The 15,163-nt window shown below is 50.5% G+C and overlaps 1 protein-coding gene across 3 annotated transcripts in view; it reads left to right on the forward strand.

Moving 5' to 3' along the window:
- The window catches only part of CLYBL (citramalyl-CoA lyase), a 2,321,716-nt gene that overhangs the window by 708,631 nt on the left and 1,597,922 nt on the right, over positions 1 to 15,163 (forward strand). The window lies entirely within an intron of this gene.

The following is a 15,163-nucleotide window of genomic DNA, read 5'->3' on the forward strand; positions in this document are numbered from 1 at the left end:
GGCAAGTAGGAAACCATAAATAAAGGTGATGGCACCTTTCATGGAGGAGGTTTTGGTCAGAAAGGCTTCAAACTTTGTAAGGGGGCGTGTGGCTGCATCTCTCATTGGGGGAGGCATCGCCCAGTGGAGTAGCTGAGCGTGGTGGTAGCGTTCCTTCTCCTGATTACCATAGTCCCTTTTACAGTTATCAAAGGTGAGTGGGTCAAAGCTGTGAAATAGATGTGTGAGTGCCAGACAACCCCCCTCCCTCCAGGCGTCAAAGGGCCCCTCAGATGGTGCCGGGGGAAAATCAGGGTTAAAGTGTAGAGGTGTAAAGGGAGAGGGAAATGTAGTCCACCTATCGTCCCTGGAGACAGAGTCCCAAACCCTCAAGGTGGTGCAGGTGGGAGTACTGATGTAAACATTTTTGGGCCTGTCACTCTTGGGCTTCCACACTAGGTCCCAGATAGTCCTTCCCGCAACGCTCCGATCCATATGTAGCCAATGTTTTTCCGACTCCTGCTGCGACCACTCCACTAGCACTCGAAGCTGTGCCGCTTTATAGTATAGATGCATATCGGGTACCCCACCCCCCCATCTGTCTACAGTCTGCGTAGTATGGCGAAGGAGAAGCGCGCTCGACCCCCTGCCATTAGGGATTTCACTCGCCGGAAAAATTCCCCGTCGAGTTCAATGGGCAGGGCCTGGAACAAGTATAGGAGCTTGGGGAGAAGGGACATCTTGATCGCGTGAATCCTTCCCAGCCAAGATATGAACAATGGCTTCCAGCGGTTCAAGTCGGCCTGAATCTTGGCTAACAAGGGAGGAAAGTTGGCAGAGTAGAGTTTCTCCAGCGAGGGTGTCAGGTGGACTCCCAGATAAAGAATAGAAGAATTGGCCCACGAAAGGCGTATTAGTGTCGGGAGACGGCGGATCTCAGACTGGGGAAGTGTGAGATTAAGGACGTAGGATTTACCATAGTTGACCTTGAATCCTGACACTGCTTCAAAGCGTTCCAGTTCCGCTTGTACGTGGGGGAGAGATCGGGCCAGATCAGAAAGAGAGAGAAGGACATCGTCCGCGAAGAGAGTGATCTTGTGCTCTTGCCCAGTGAAGGGTAGGCCGTGTATATTGGGGTTGCCCCTCACTGCCAGTGCCAGTGGGTCTATGCTGAGAGCAAAGAGTAGAGGCGAAAGAGGACAGCCCTGTCTAGGCCCCGGGAGTGCTCGAAGAAAGATAACGCGTGGCCATTCACCGATACTCTGGATCTGGGGGAGAGGTAGTTCGCCCGAATCATCGTCAAGAATTTAGAGGAGAAGCCAAAGGCGGCCAGGGTTTGAAAGAGAAACCCCCAGTCAACCCTGTCAAACGCCTTTTCGGCGTCAAGCCCCACCAGTACAGCCGGAATTTTGAACTTATTGGCCTTTTCGATCAGGTGTCTCACCCGTCTCATGTTGTCGTGGGTCTACCGTCCCCTGATGAATCCGGATTGGTCCAGATGTATGAGAGTCGGCATCAGGTCGTTGAGCCTATGGGCAATGATGGAGGAGTAAAGTTTCGCGCCTAGGTTTAGGAGAGCTATCGGCCTATAGGAGGCACAAGCACTGGGGTCCTTCCTGGGTTTGGGAATGACCGAGATCAGTGCTTTAGCCATCGTCCCCGATGTCTCACCCTCGGCCGCCATGCTGTTAAATAGACGGACTAGATACGGGCTGAGTTCCGAGGCGAAGGTTTTATGAAAGATGGCTGTGTAACCATCTGTCCCTGGGGCTTTATGGGGTTTCAAGGCCTCTAATAGCTGCCATCACGTCATCCCTAGTGAAGGGAGCAGTGAGCGCCTCATTCCACTCTGCTGAAACCTGGGGTATCGGTAACGTCTGCAAGTAGTCTTTTTTCGCAGCAGTATCTAGCGATTCCCCTGAGTAAAGAGTTCGGTAGAAGGAGCCGAAAAGCTCGGCTTTAGCTTCGTCTTGATGCATCAGCTCACCCTGCGCATCCCGGATCCCTCCGATGTATTCCCGTTCTCTCTTGTCCCGAAGTTGCCTGGCTAGATGCTTCCCCACCGTGTTGCCCTGGGAGTAGGACAGACGCCGTAGTTTTAGTAGAGTGTACTCTGCTCTATTATTATAATGCACCCTCAGCTTACCCCTGACAGCCGTAAGTTGCCGTATTGCGCGCCTAGAAGGGTTCTCCTTGTGTGCTTTCTCCAAAATGGAGAGTTCCTCCACCAATTGCTCCCTTTCACGAGCTCGCTGCTTGCTAAGCGCAACATTCAATGCCATGCATTGCCCTCGGATACAAGCTTTAAGAGCGTCCCATGTGGTAAAGACTGAGGTATCCCCCGTGTCATTGTGGGCAAGGAACTCCGATATATAGCGCCCCTTAAAGTGTTACAGGAGGGTTTATCCCGTACTAAGGACGCTGGGAAGTACCACCTAGGGCCAGTCTTGTTCTTTACTACCCATTGGAGGCCCACCACGAGCAGGCTATGATCGGACACCGATAAGGGAAAGATCTTGGCCTCGCGAAGGTCACCCCGAAGTGATTGACTCAGAAAACAATGGTCCAGTCGGGAGTATGAGTGGTGAACGTGTGAAAAGAAAGTGTAGTCTCTAGATTGGGGGTTTAGGAACTGCCATGCGTCAAAAAGGCCCATATCCAAGACCTTCTGCTGCGACTCCGGGGAAAAGGAGCCTATGTCCGATCTTTGAGCGTAGGTACTATCCATGTCCCTCTGCCAGACCAGGTTGAAGTCCCCCATAATAAGCAGAGGCCCTTCAGAAAATCCAAGACTTTACCCAATAAAGTGTGGAGGAAGCTATTCTGACCAGAATTGGGTGCATACAGTACGACAAAGGTGCATAGTCTACCCCGCAGGAGGTCCTTCACCATGACCCAGCGCCCTTCTCTATCACTTTGTACTCCCGTAGGCTGGAAATGTAGGGTCGAACGGAACATAAGGGCCACTCCCCTCTGCTTCATGGAGGTGGACGACCTATAAATGAGCGGGAATTGTTTGTGCTTAAGGCGGGAGTCGTCCGTTTTAGTCAAATGGGTCTCTTGAAGGCCCACGACATCGAGCTGGTGGTCAATGATATATTTCCAAACCTTTTGACGCTTCTGGGGGGAGTTCAGTCCCTTAACATTCCAAGTCCCTAGAATTAGCGGCATCATCTAGTGAGTGGGAACCCCTCAACTCGCTTTGCACCATCAGAAATCGGGCCCCTGCTACCACCACTGCCCCCCCTCTCCCCCCACCCTCTCACCCCCTGACACACCTGCTTTGTCTACATTGCGCCACACCGGGGTCCTCCCTCCTCCCCAGCCCAAATCCCTCCCCCAACTGTGTCCCCCGGTCCCTGAACACCCCCTCCCCCGCCCACCAACTCCCCCCCTCGGCTCCCTTCCCCCCTCCCGACCCCAACTAGGAACCCAAAAATGCAAACCACAATCCCAGGCCTATCAAAACCAGTTCAGGTCAGTGGGAAAGTCTTGTGGAGGGTAGTGTGGCAGTGGCGACCTCGTCGGCTCCCTGGCCCGTCCCCCATACCCATACGGGCGTGAATCAAAGAATGCGAATCCCGCGTCGGTGCTTGTTCAATGTTCCGCTGCAGTGTCCTTGACCACTTCTTGTATGGCCGCCGCTTGTTCCTGGGCCATGGTTGTCATGTCCGGCTTAAGGTTCGCTCTGGGGGAGCGCTGGCGCCCCACTCGTTGCCACTTGCCCCTGGGGTGTTGCTTGGGATCTTCCCCCGTGATCTGCTCCCGTGGGCAGATGCTGCCCTCTTGGTTATTTCCCTCCGGATCGATTCCCAGCAGTGTGCATGTGTCTCTGAGGGAGCGAAGTAGGTGCAAAGTTCCTTTCCATTTAAAAACGAGATGAAAGGGGTGACCCCAAGAGTAGGGTATCCCGTTGTCCCGTTGGAACAGTGTGGCCACCCAGAAGGCCTTCCGCTTTTGCAGGGTGATGGCAGAAAGGTCCTGGAACAAGGCCACCGGGTGGCCCCGAAAGTGGAAGGGTTGTTTTGACCTGGCCTCCTTCAGAATCCTTTCCTTTAGGGGGAAATCGGGTAGAAAGGCCAAGATGTTTGGAGGGGGGGCTGATGCACATCTTGCCAGGCCAACTCTATGCGCCCTGTCGATGCGGATTTCATAGTCTGCTGGTTCGCCTAGGATATCTCTGAATAGCTCCTGCAGATATTCGGTTACGCTGGTCCCCTCGGCTTTTGACGGCACTCCCCGGACGCGGATGTTATTCCTCCGGGAGCGGTTCTCCAGGTCTTCGGCATGTGCTTGGAGGTCCAGCTGTTGTTCCCGGAGACGGATGACCTCTTGTTGTAGGTGTTCTACCTCCTCGCTCCGCATCTGGTCCGCCTCCTCCGCCGTCGCCACTCTCTTCCCCCAGGCTGTCCACGTCACGGCGAAGCTCGCGCTGCTCCCCGGCCAAGTCCTGCTTTAGGGTCTGAAAGTCCTCCCTCAAAGAATTAAAAAGGGTCTCGAGAAAGGCCTTGGTGATGGGGGCCCCTCCGTCATCTTGCCCCGAGTTGCTAGTCGTCGCTGGTGGGGATGGGCTTTTGTCCCCCTTCGAGGCTCGCTTGGTGAGCATGTCCGTGAGCGTGCGGCCTCCCCTGCGCCCCTTGGCAGCCATCTCACACCTTCTGTCAGCTTGCCAGGATTGCGGAGATCAAGGGCGTCCCCCCGGGGCGGACGGGCCGGGCCCGGTGTTGTTTGGGCGTGCACAGCGAGCTTGGGCGCCTTCTGGGTTATCGCTGCACAAGGGGGTTGCCACCCCACCCCGTCTTGAATTCCTTTCAATGGGTTGGCCCCTTCAGTCACTCGCGGCTCACCGGGCACCCCTGGCAGATTCCGTGCCCCTCCTCACCTCATATGCACTAGCACCGTCTGTGGGCTGTTCCTGGTCCCCTGCGGCTCTCGTCCCACGTGGTCCGAGGATATCTGGGCGGGTCTCGGCCTTCTAGGTGCCTGCCCCTTGCTGTAGGCCCCGAAGCCTGGGCCTCGATTTTCGCGTCAGGCCGCGTCCCCACAATCAGCCTCAGTTCCCTCCACCAGGCGCCCTAGATGCAGGGGTTAGGGTCGCTTCCTGCCCACTGGTTACGGACCCGGGGCTTGCTCAGGTGGGCCCCCCTGCGCCTCCAGTTGCCGTGTGGGCCCACCTCGTTACTGTCGGGGCAGCGATTTTCGCGGCACCCGCGTGATGTGTGTGGGCTGCTGCTCCCTCCGCGATTTGCTCTGTGGTGTCCCGGGCAGTGGATCCACCTTCACGTAGCAGTTTCTGGCTGAGTGCGGGATTCCCCGCGATCCGCCTCCGGCTCCGGACCGCTCTCCGCTGCTCCGGACCTCGAAGCTCGGTGTGAGTCCTCCCGCCGCGTCGCCGGCAAGACGCCGCGGCTCCAGATCGGGACTTAGGCCCCGGGCGAGACGGCGCCCAGCGGGGTCCTCAGGTCCGCCAGCCAGCCCCAGAAGCAAATCCGATGGCTCCGCTAGTCAGCAGCGGTAGATGCCTGCTTTCCCCGGGGCTCGCATGCAGCTAATCAGGCTGTATTGGGGTTCTGGCCGGAGGAGCCTCGCACTGCAGTGTCCTCTCAGGCCGCCATCTTAGCCACGCCCCCAAAAATTATATTTTAGAAAGGGGGAAAAGAATGGTTGTAGATGCGCCTTTGTGTTGCCTCCTTATGTCTCAGGGAAGAAATTTAATTTTAAAGTTGATTGCCAGTATACTTTGATGAGGTGCAGTTCTTGGACAGTTGGTATATGGCAAAGAACAAACAGTCGTGTTTGCGTCACCTACACATAAACAGGCTGAACAAAATTACAGCACAAGCACAATCTTGTGCATACATTTGGGGAAGTGAAGTTGAGATGTATTCAGTTCACAAGCTCCTTATCTATTTATGAAGCTGTAATGGGGCAGAAAAAGTCACAGCAAGACTTGTTAGACTGTAATCAAGGCTCCAAGATATCATTGAAGAGGAGGAGCTTCGCGCGCAACCAAGATGGCCGCGTGAGCACAGGGCACCCGAGACCCTCGTAACCTCCCGAATATATCCTGTCATTTATCCTGATAGTTGTCGACATCTTCTGGTAGATGAACCACGTGTGAGGTGAAAGCTGAAATTTGTATCCCGATCGGACCCCGGAGACCGGAGTTGTGGTGCTCGGAAGTTTGCGGCCCTCATCCCTTCGATGCCTGGTACTTGAGCTGGCATGGTGCCCGGGATGTAATTGAACAACATCAGCCTGGGATCGCGGGATAGGGCGGTCCGGCCTCACTTTCACTTTCGCTTTTGGAACTTGGCTTGGCGCCCGGACCGAGGGAAGCCTCATTGAACTGACAACTCGTACCCCTGTTGGTGTTTGAGTGTACTGAACAATACATGAGGTGTCGGACACTGGCCTAGAATATGTGCCGGCCTTTTGGCTCATTTGAGTGTGTTGCCCGGGGGCCATTTTCGACTCTTGTCTTCTGGACTTCGTTCAGAGGTGTCGCATTGGTCGAATTCCCTAGCGGATAGATCCACTCAGTTGCCTGCTGTGCTGGACACTTGCTCCCACCCCCCCCCCGTTTCGGGGGGTGTTTTTTTTCCCCCTCCTGCCCCTGAGTTGGACAAGTAACTGGAAAGTCTCCTGTGATGGCGAGCAAACCGGAGGGGGACAAGCAGAAGTTGAAAAGCACCAGACGGGGTGGATATACCCAAACCAACGTCATGGACCGATATGACCAGGTGAAGGGGTCGCCCAGTGGACCGGGTAGGTCACTTGGAGACGCGAAGGACTCCTCGGCTTCGGTACCTGAACCTACGCTACAAGACGTGATGGCCGCCATTGATGGTATCAAGTCCTCCCTTGGGAAGCAAATGGAGACCCTAGCCCATAAATTGGATACTGTGGCTATCGATGTAAATTTGATTCGTACGGACCTTACAGAGACTAATGAAAAGGTCAAATCGTTGGACATAAAGACATCGAGTCTAACGGCGGACGTTACCGAGCTACAGACTGAGGTCCATAACTTGAGGGCTGTGAATGATAGTGTAGTCCGTCGCCTGGAGGATTTCGAAGGGAGGGCCCGGCGGAATAATGTCCGAATAATCGGAGTTCCGGAAAAGGCGTAAGATCAAGCGGCTGACCTCTTTGTTGAGGGCCTAATCATCAACCAGCTAGCGCCTAAGGGACTGAGTAAGTTCTTTACTGTGGAACGAGCGCACAGGGTACCTGGCGGCAGACCAAAAGTTGGTGCCCCACCGTGGCCTATGATAGCACGAATTTTCAACTTCCGAGACAGGGACGCAATCCTCCAGGCCTCAAGAACGGGTGGGCCCTTGAAGTTCGAGAACTCATCGATCAGTTTCTACCCGGACTTCACACAGGCTGTCCAGAAACAGAGACTCAGTTTTCTGGGGGAGAAGAGGAGGCTTCGTGAAATGGGTCTCAAGTACGCCATGCTTTTCCCCGCCAAGCTGAGGGTCGAGAACGACGGAAAGGCTTACTTCTTCGACAAGCCTGAAGTGGTGGCCGATTGGTTGGACACTCTGCCGGCCCATCATGAACTGGAGGAACAGTGTGGCGGTGCCGAAGGAGGACCTGTGGAACAGGAATGAGCGCCGGATGTCTGGTTTCTGGGGACAATGGGATGTTTATCATTGGGATGGTTCTAATTTTGATGTACAGTTGTATGCCGACAAAATGAGGGTTTGCGGGATTATCGGAGGGTCTCTCTCCTCCTCTGTTTTACTTTTTGTAGCTTAGTTTAGATGTGGGGCGACAGGCACACTGCAAGTTGTGTTGGCTCCGTAGTCAGAAGCAGGGATGCAGGGTGGGGGGGTATTGTAACGGGCTGTTTGGGCGGGGGATGTTTGTTTTCAGTTCTCTGTTTCCAGAAGGCGCTATGTTGCAAGACATTTTCATTGACGTGCTGGACTTGTGCGGGGGTTGGGTCTTCTTCCTGTTCCTCAGGAGAATGTGGTTTTAGAAGTTGCAATACCACCACTCGTTTAATCTTGTCCCCCAACCCATTAACATTCCAGCTCATCAACCTCAACCCCCTACCCACCAATGGTGGGTAGGGGGTTGAGGTTGATGAGCTGGAATGTTAATGGGTTGGGGATTCCAGCTCATCAACCTCAACCCCCTACCCACCAATGGCGGGTGGGGGGTTGAGGTTGATGAGCTGGAATGTTAATGGGTTGGGGGACAAGATTAAACGAGGGGTGGTATTGCAACTTCTAAAACCACATTCTCCTGAGGTTGTTCTGCTTCAGGAGACCCACTTGATCGGAAACACATGTCACGCTATGAATAAGAAAGGATATCGTCTTGTGGCACATGCTGGGTTCTCCTCTGGGTCCCGGGGGGTTGGAATCCTCATTAAGAACTCGCTCCCTTTTGAGGTAGACTCTACTGTCCTAGATGAAAGTGGACGCTATGTGGCTGTGTCGGGAAGGTGGGAAGGCCGTACGCTCTCCCTAGTGTCCATTTATGTTCCTCCTGACCTGCAATCCACGACCTTTGCTGCCCTGGGACGGGTGCTACTTGATCTCCCTGGGGGGTTTCTGGTTCTTGGAGGTGACTTCAATGCAGTGGTTTCCGGTGTATTGGATAGAAACCCACCTAGGGATCTCAGGGGTGCTGGTGGCTGGTTGCCTGACTTCATTGACTCGATGGGCCTGGTAGACTGTTGGAGACTGCTTCACTCTACTCAGCAGCAATATACGTTTCATTCGGGTGCCTGCTGCACGGGCGTCGTGTATTGCAGAGGTCAGGCATATGGCATGGGGTATCTCTGATCACTCCCCTGTGTAGCCCCTATCAACCCTTGGTATCTTCAAAATCCTAAGACTCATAGTGAGCTTATAAAGGCATTGGATAATTATTTCCGGGAGAATGAGGGTTCGGTTCCTTCCTCGATAGTGCTCTGGGAGGCTTTCAAGACTGTTCTTAGAGGTAATGTAATGTAATGTAATGTATTTGAGCTTGTAAAGCGCACTGCTACCCGTCCGTAGGTTTCCTGGCGCTGTATAACTCTGGGGAACCCGTCCTGGCTTTCCTTGTGGGATGGTCCCTGCTGGGAGTCCCCAAGGTGGAGCCAGGCATCCCCAGAATTGATGGGGCCGTTGTGGAGATTAGGCAAGCTAATGCCCAGAGTTGCCGAGTGGAACCCCTGATTAGAGTAAGCACCGAAGCGAGAATTATCAAATCCGCTGACCCAAGTCCACAACCCTGCCGCGTCGGGAATTGAACCCTGGTCCCGGGCCGACTTCTGCTCCCGGGTCTGCCACCTCTAACCAGTGAGGTCAAGCTCTTTCGTTAATTGCCGGGGTTAAGAAGCAGAAGAAGGAAGATGTTGTACGTGTGGAAGAGGAGATTACAAATTTGGAATTAGAGTTGGAACAAGAGGTGACCAGCGCTAGACTGCATGTTTTGCAATTGAAACAGCTGGAATATAGAACGTTGGTAACGGATGGTGCGAAGGCCCTTAGTCGGGAACAGCAGGGGCGTCTACATGACGTTGGAGACAAGGCCGGCAAATTAATTGCATGGTTGGATAGGAAGGATAGAGCTAGTCGTGTGGTGCCTGAAATTGAGACGAGGAGTGGGGCTCTGATCACCGACCCGCAGGAAATAGTGGCGAGTTTTGCCGAACATTTTCACACTGTATACTACTCTGTGTCGAGTAGACTGGAGGAGGACTCTTGCCTGCTGTTGCGAGATATTGCGCTCCCGAGCCTGTCAGAGGCAGACCGGGACCTCTTGGACAGTGGAATCCCTGCGGATGAGGTTGGATTAGCCATACGTTACCTACGCTCGGGTAAAGCAATGGGTCCTAATGGTCTCCCGATTGAACTTTATAAGCTTCGTCCTGACAAAATTGCTCCTTATTTGAGAGATATGTTTTTGGAGTCCCGAGACCGGGGTCACCTCCCGAGTGATCAGCGTTTGGCATCGATAGTCGTGATACACAAGGAAGGGAAACCGAGGAATATGTGTGCGTCGTATCGACTGATCTCACTGTTAAACGCCGAACCTAAGATCCTGGCCAAGCTGTTGGCCAATAGACTGATTGGGGTCATCGGTGAGCTGATATCCGGATCAGTCCGGCTTTATCCCACATAGGAATACGGCGTTGAACCTCCGGCGTCTACACGGAGTTCTCGCGAGGGCTGCAACCCTGCGTGACCCGGCCATTTTGGCATCGTTAGACGCCACTATGGCGTTTGATACTATAGAATGGCCGTATCTTTGGGCGGTGCTGGCAAAATTTGGATTTGGGTCTGATTTCATTAGTTGGGTGTGGCTTCTCTATACGAACCCGCTCGCCCAGATAGTGGTCAATGGTCGCGTTTCTGCCTCATTTTCTCTCGGAAGGGGTACTCGCCAGGGTTGGCCACTGTCTCCTCTTTTGTTCGCGTTGGCACTCGAGCCTCTCACAGCTTGTATTCGTTGGGAGCCCTCGATGAGGGGTATTCATTGGTCCCCGCAGGTGGAAGATCGCATTTCGTTGTATGCTGATGACATCTTGCTTTATTTGACTTCTCCCGGGAAGTCTTTGATTGTTTTTTGTGAAGTGCTAGCTTCCTTTGGTAGAAACTCTGGCTTGGTTATCAACTGGGTGAAATCCTGTCTGTTTGTTTTGTACGGGGATGCCTCGGTCCTGCCCCGTAATTGCCCCATCCAGATAGCACGAGAGGGGTTCAAATATCTCGCTATCTATGTTTCTATGGACCCCGTGGTTCGATATGAAAAGAATCTTCTCCCTCCTCTAAATCGGTTGCAGCGGGATGTGGCGGGCTGGCGGAAGCACCCGCTGTCCCTGCTGGGAGGTGCGTCCCTTTTCAAAATGATGTCTCTTCCTCGTTTTTTGTATGCTCTTCAAAACACACTCGATATTGTTCCGGCCGATTACTTTTGTGTAGTTGAGGGTTTGCAGCGGGAACTATTGTGGGATGGCAGACCTCTTATTGCGTTGGCCAAATTGATGTTCCCCTGGTACGATGGGGGCAACGCTCTCCCCGATATTGAAAGATATTATTGGGCGTCACAGTTGAGTGCCATCAACCACGGTATGTATGGCCCTACATCAAATCCTAGTTTTGTCATGGATAGGTGGCTGCTTCCCGGTGGCAATTATTATAGAGCGCTCTATTCTAAATCGGTGGTGAAGACATTGACGGGGCCGACTAGAACAGCTGTACGGGTCTGGCAGGATGCTACTACCTCGTTAGGGTGGAGGGATCGGTTGACCTTGGCGACCCCGCTTTTCGACTCGGACAAGTTTGGTAAATTGTGGAATACTAAGGGATTCGACAGGTGGGATCTCATTGGCATCTCCAAGGTGGGAGACCTCTGGGTTAAGGGTCATGTGAAATCGTTTAAGGATCTCCAAACTGAGTTTGAGTTGGGTGGGACGGAGTACTTCCGTTATGCTCAGGTCCGTCATGCACTGACGTCAGTCTTCCCGGAAGGGGTGGAGATACCGGAGTCATCCCCATTGGAGGATCGTGTGTTGGACGGCCATATGCCAGATAGCACCATTTCCCTGATATATAAAAAATTGATCAATCACAGGGCGGACTGTCTGTTGCAATTACGAGAGCAGTGGACCCGTGACAGCCTTGAGCTGGACGATGAAGATTGGCAGTCGGCAATCTCCTCACCGAAGTAGTTCGCAATTCCGGAATGACTCAGACTGGTTCAGCTCAAAATATTGCTTAGGGTATATGTCACAGGTCCCCAGCTTGTCCATATGGGTTTTTCTGAGACGGGTCTGTGTAGACGGGGTTGTGGTCAATTGGGAACATTCCTCCATATCCTTTGGGAGTGTCAGGAAGTGGTGCTCTATTGGAACAAGATCCATGAGGTCATGCAGGAGGTCACGGGTGTGGCTCTCTAGCCGGTGGCCAGGTGCTGCTTATTGAACGTCTGGGAGCCCACGGATCACAATGTGGCACAGACTCAGTGGGTGACTCTAGGGGCCATGATTGCTAAACGAAACATCGCCCAGTTATGGGGGTCCCAGAGGCCTCCTACTCTTCATGTGTGGATAGAAAACATGGACTGGTGCATATTTAGAGAGAAGACCGTGTATCTGGCCCGAGGTCGCCCCCGAAAATGGCATAAAGTTTGGGATCCGTGGAATCGATATAGAGGGGATATCTGTGTGCCGCCAGTGACTGTAGCCCTTGATGTTCGCTTTCCCCCGACCCACTGTGGATTTGGATTGCTTTCACGTTGATGATGTACCCTCTGTTCTTCCCCCCCGCCCCTCTATGGTATTCTCTAATGTAAAGTCTACTGATATACTGCACGACCCTGGTACTGTCCACGCTCCTTTGTACAATGTTGATGCCTTGTTCAATTTTTCAATAAAAAAGATTAACAAAAAAAAATATATATATATATCATTTAAGCATTAAATACATGCCAGGAGAAAAGAATGTCAGGACGGACTGTTTGTTTCATATACGCATATTGAATGAGTCTTCTAGTTAAAATAAAGATGATGTTGTATGTGTTGTGTCTACGCTGGATACCATTCATAACTGTGAAGGTAATTTATCAGAATCAGATTGAAATGCGCATAACAAAGTGATGCAGTTTCAAGCAAATGGGTGGCCGAAGGCAGTGTCTCAACACAGATGTAAGAAGCCATGCACATGGATTGTTGATCTTTCTTTGGTACATTACATGATACTACAACACAGTTTGTTCATTCCACTTGTTTCATTAGGGAATACTTTGTTAAAATTGCACACGAGGAAAATGTGGGCATTACAGCAATAGCTGAAACTTTGTAACTGCATTTTTGGTTGCCAACATTAGATGCTTAAGTGGAAGTTTATTTGAATAATTATCATGTATGCTTTGTTTCTGGCTAACATTAAAAAATGTATGAAAAGCCTTTATGTCCTGTGCCTTTACCGAGAGGTACATGGGAGAAAATTGCAATGGATTTCTCAGGTCTATATAATCTATTACCAGAGTGCTTAATTTGCAAAAACAATAAGTGCTGGGGCCCTTGTCAGGAAGCCACTGCAGTGTGCACCACACATTGCCCCTGCCAGCGCTGCCAATGACAGTACCAACACAACTATTAACCATCACACTCCTAAAAATGTGACTATTGAGACTATAGAGGAATGACTTGGTGGCAGTAATAGTACATTTTTAGATGTATATTGAATTAATAAACATCTATTGTTGTGCTCATATCTTAATTAGACGATCGGCACCACCACGTGGCAGACTGTCATAAATGCCATTGTTGACAAGTGCTGGTGCTGAGCACTGAAAACCACTGGTCAAATTAAGCACTGCCTAATCACATCAGGTACATAATTGTAAATGGGTATACTTTTGCTTCACTGAATCTGCCAGTACTGAGAGTATCATTAAATTATTGTCTGACACTTTTAAATTAAAAGGACCTCCCAGAGAAGTCGTAACAGATAATGGAGCTCATTTCGCATCAGAATGCATGAGTGGCTTTTTACTTAAACATGACATCAAACACTTGAAGCTTGCACTCTATAGTCCAGCTTTATATGGACTCCTAGAAAGGGTAGATTGGTTCCTCAAAGAATGAATTGAAACAGCTTTAGCCTCCATTTTAGGAGTGGAAGAATATTTCAAATTAAAAGTAGAGACATATGTAATAACTCCACACAGAATAACTGAAATAGCAAATTTAAAAATATTAAGGGGAAGGGAACCTAAAACCGAGTTGTGTCAAGAGTGCTTAATAAATGCTGAACTTGCTGAGACACTAGTTGTTCTGAACATGAGACAATGTGCGAGAGAGTGCAAGGTAAGCAGATGTCTTCCAAACTGCATTGTGATAGTAAAAAGAATGACGTTGACTGGTTGGAGATTGGGTGCTTATAGGACACCACCCAAAGTAGTGACATATAATTATATATCAGGCAGTTAAAAAAAAATACCAAAATAGTAAAAGAGGGATTCTAAAGCATTCCTTTTAGTACTATTTAAAATGTAGCAGAAATTCAAATCATTGCTGCAATCAAAATTAATTAAATTGGTTGTATATGTGTAGTTTCTCCTGTATTAATTAATTACACTGAAATAGCAAATGTTCCAAAGTCTCTTGCGAATGATTATTCAATATACACTGTTTCTTATCCTGACCTGGGACAGTCCAAGCATTAGTTTGTTTTTCATACCAACAAAAGGGCACGTTATGCCCTTTGGGAATGTTTGCTGGGCCCCTTAAGGTTGAGGTATGGCACATTTGCCCCCACTAAGCATTTAATTGCGTAGTGTGGACTGGAGCAGAATGTTCACTTGCTTCAGCCAATCAGATTGTTGCCTCTTTGACTCTTTCGAGAATTGCACGTGGGATGGGAAAAGGTCCTTTCAGCCAGGCGGATTTGTTTTCAATTAAAGCACTGCTATTCTTGAACCTACTGTCAAGATATAGAAAAGTATTTACACCTCGAAGCACCCTCTACTTCTGAACACCTTTCTGTAACACAAATTTCGTTACAGCTACTGAAAAGAATACATCAAATCACAAAATTGACTAGTTTGACGAATGTATGTTAACCTCAAAAACACTTTTGCCATCTCCCAACCGGCCCATCTGCACAAAACAACAAATGAAGAATTTGAGCTGAATAAGTCATGCGCCTACCTAATTTAGTATTAATTCTTTAGTAAGCCCCAAAGTTACAATCTAAAACCTTATAACTGCTAAAATGCGCCCTTTTACATATACCATACAACCATAATTTCCACCATTCTGCGCTCATGACTTCAAACAGATCACATTATCATTGGCATCAATGACAACACTGAAGCAGGTCAACACGGCCCCACCCAGAATACACTAGACTCCGCTTGTGTTCAGGGCTTTCTGGAAGCCCCAGTGTATTAACCCTTTCTAAAGAGCTAGAACGTTTCCCATGACCAGTGGATTTAATGCATCGATTCTGGTCGTTGACCAGTTGCTTTGCTTTTGTCAGCACTACTTAACCCTAAACTAAAACTTCTTGGCCTAACTTTCTATCCTGACCACGAGACCGTGGTGCGGACAGATATTTTTGGCTCTTGACAAGCTACATCGTTAGCAAACCTAAAACATTCACTTGAAAATCTTTATTGTACTCAGCAAGAATCCTATGCCAAAATTCTCTGTGTTCATACTTCAATT

This window comes from Lissotriton helveticus, chromosome 8 (assembly GCF_964261635.1).
Source record: "Lissotriton helveticus chromosome 8, aLisHel1.1, whole genome shotgun sequence".
NCBI lineage: Eukaryota > Metazoa > Chordata > Amphibia > Caudata > Salamandridae > Lissotriton > Lissotriton helveticus.